The 2,865-nt window shown below is 42.5% G+C and overlaps 1 pseudogene; it reads right to left on the bottom strand.

Annotated features, from left to right (window-relative positions):
* Positions 1–2,044: 2,044 nt before the first annotated feature.
* LOC118848785 lies at positions 2,045–2,530 on the bottom strand (annotated as a pseudogene).
* Between the last annotated feature and the right edge of the window lie 335 nt (positions 2,531–2,865).

The following is a 2,865-nucleotide window of genomic DNA, read 5'->3' as shown; positions in this document are numbered from 1 at the left end:
ACTGTATGGCTGAGAAAAGCTAAGTCTATCAAAGTTAATCATTGCACAATGTTGCTGTTCCTGTGTACAATGTTCTCCTGGTTCTGCTCACTTCACTCTGCATTAGTTTAAGTAAGTTTTCCCAGGTTTTTTTTAAATCTGCCCACTTATCACTTCTTATAGCACAATATCCCATTACATTCATGTACCACAACTTGTACAATCATTCCCCAATCCATGGGCATCCCCTCAGTTTCCAATATCAAGCCACCACAAAAAGTGTTGCTATAAATATTTTTGTACACCTGAGTTCTTTTCTCTTTTTTTACTATCTCTTTAAGATACAGACCTAGAAGTGGTGCTGCTGAATCAATGAGTATGCACAGTTTGTTTTCTCTTTGGGCATAGTTCAGAATTTGGATGCTATACCACTTGATGCACATATGTTTAGTATTGATATTATTTCATTGTCTATTGTACTTTTCAGGAAGATGTAGCTTCTCCTTTAATTAGATCTATTTTTGCTTTTGCTTTGTCTGAGATCAGGATTTCTATCCCTGCTTTTTTTCTAGACTTCAACTGAACCATAATATATTTTGCTCCAAGATTTTACCTTTACTTTGTGTGTATCTCTCTGCTTCAAATGTGCTTCTTGTAAACAACATATTATAGGATTCTGGTTTTAATCCACTCTGCTATCCATTTTATTTTAGCTTTTTTTCCCATTCCCATGTATTATTACTATGTATTTCTCTCCTTCCTATTTCCCCCCTTTTTACTTTTTTTCTCTCCTTTCATCCTGTCCCACCTCACCAGAGTTTTGCTTCTGACCACTGCCTCTCTCAATCTGCCCTAGTCCCCTCCCTTGTCCCTTTTCTTTTTCCTTTCCCTTCCTACTTCCTCATAGGATAAGATATATTTCCTTACCCAACTGAGTGTGTATGATATTTCCTCTTTGAGCCAAATCTGATGAGAGTGAAGTTAAAGTGATGCTCTCTCCCTCCCTTCTTTCCCTCTACCGTGATAGGTCTTTTGTGCCTCTTCATGTGATACAATTTACTCTCTCTCCCTCCCCCTTTCCTCTTCTCCCAATACAATCCCTTTTTTCACTCCTTAATTCTTTTTTCATGTCATCAGATCAAAGTCAAGTTATACTCACATTCTCTGTCTATGTATACGTCTTCTAAATGCCCTAATAAAGACATGATTCTCAAGAGTTACAAGTATCATCTTCCTGTGTAGGAAAAGCTATTTAAATTTTACTGAATAACATTTTTTCTTTCTTGTTTACCCTTTCATGATTCTCATGAGTCTTGTATTTGAAGATAGAATTTTCTGTTAAGCGCTGGTCTTTTCATAAGGAAAGTTTGAAAGTCTCTCATTTCATTTAATGTTCGTCTTTTCCCCTGAAAAATGAGGCTTGATTTTACTTCGTAGTTTATTCTCGGTTGTAATCCAAGCTCCTATTTCTTCTGGAATATCATATTCCAATCTCTCTAATCCTTTAATGTAGAAGATGCTAAGTCCTGTGTAATCCTGTCTACGGCTCATTGAAATTTGAATTGTTTCTTTCTGGCAACTTGCAGTATTTTCTCTTGATCTGATAATTCTGCAACTTGGCTACAATATTCCTTGGAGTTTTCATTTTGGGATCTCATTCAGGAGGTGAATGGTGGATTCTTTCAATGACTATTTTACCTTTTGGTTCTAGGATATCAGGGCAGATTTCTTTGATAATTTCTTGAAGGATGCTATTCAGGCTCTTTTTTTTAATCATGACCTTCAGGTAGCCCAATAATTCTTAAATAATCTCTCTTGGATCTATTTTCCAGGTCAGTTGTTTTTCCCATGAGGTATTTTATGTTTTTCCTATTTTTTTTCCATTCTTTTTTTTTTTTTGACTGACTGTGGGATCTGCTTTATTGGCTTGGGACCAGCCATCAGATGCAGTTTAAAAAAAATGGGCTTCAACCAGGACCAGGGCAGCACCATATGTTTTCCATTTCTGGAGGGTTCCTTGATGAGAGTCAATCGGTACAAAACACTGGGGTGGGGAGGCGGACAGGTGCAGAAATGAGGCAATCTGGTGTTGAGTTCAGTGGTAGCAGTCGGCAGAGGAGTTGACAGTGAACAGGTGGGCTGGCTTCAAGCTGTTTCCTTCTCATAGGTCCGAACGCAGACTGCGCTGCCATGGGTTAGTGTCAGAATGTGCTTTCCATCCTGGAGCTCCCGAACCAGTGTGGTCTCCTGCCCGTCCCACTTCTCGACATAGACAAGTTTGCCTCCGTCCAGCGTGACGAGAGACTTGACCTTCCTATCATCAGCTGTTGTCTCATCAAACTCTACTCCCAGCTTGAAGGAAATCTCGGTGTTCTTGAAAGTGCTATGAGTCTTGAGAGTGACGGTGTCCCCATTGAGCTCGATTGATGGTGGTGGGCTTGGTCATGTTGGCCACCTGCATTGTCGCAAAGCCAACACCAGTGGACTTCATGTAGTCATCGAGGTTCTTGCTGTCAACCAGCTTCCAGGTGCCAAAGAAAGCATGTACCATGGTGCTAGTCTAGAGGAGGCAAGGCTGGGTTGGACTGGGCTGGGGATGCGCTCAGAGGCGCTGCGTTCGGATCTGCTGGGGTGCGCCTCGCTGAGCTACACCGAGCTGAGAGGGGCTAGGCTGGGTTAGCCGCAGACAGGCGGGCGGGGGAGAAGAGAAAGGGTGCAGAAAGGTTCCCGGCTCTGAGTCGCCTGCTTGTGCTGTCTCTTTAAATAGCCCTCCTAATCACCTGATGGAAAGAAAACCCGGAATAGGGAGACCCTGGCAAGCGGGCGGGGACTGCGGGCAGCAAGCTGGGGAGAGAGGGCTGGGCTGGGGAGAAGCGGCCAGGCTGG

This window comes from Trichosurus vulpecula, chromosome 4 (genome assembly GCF_011100635.1).
Source record: "Trichosurus vulpecula isolate mTriVul1 chromosome 4, mTriVul1.pri, whole genome shotgun sequence".
NCBI classification, from domain to species: Eukaryota; Metazoa; Chordata; class Mammalia; order Diprotodontia; family Phalangeridae; genus Trichosurus; species Trichosurus vulpecula.
Note: the sequence above shows the minus strand (reverse complement) of the source record. Positions and strands in the feature narration are given on the sequence as shown.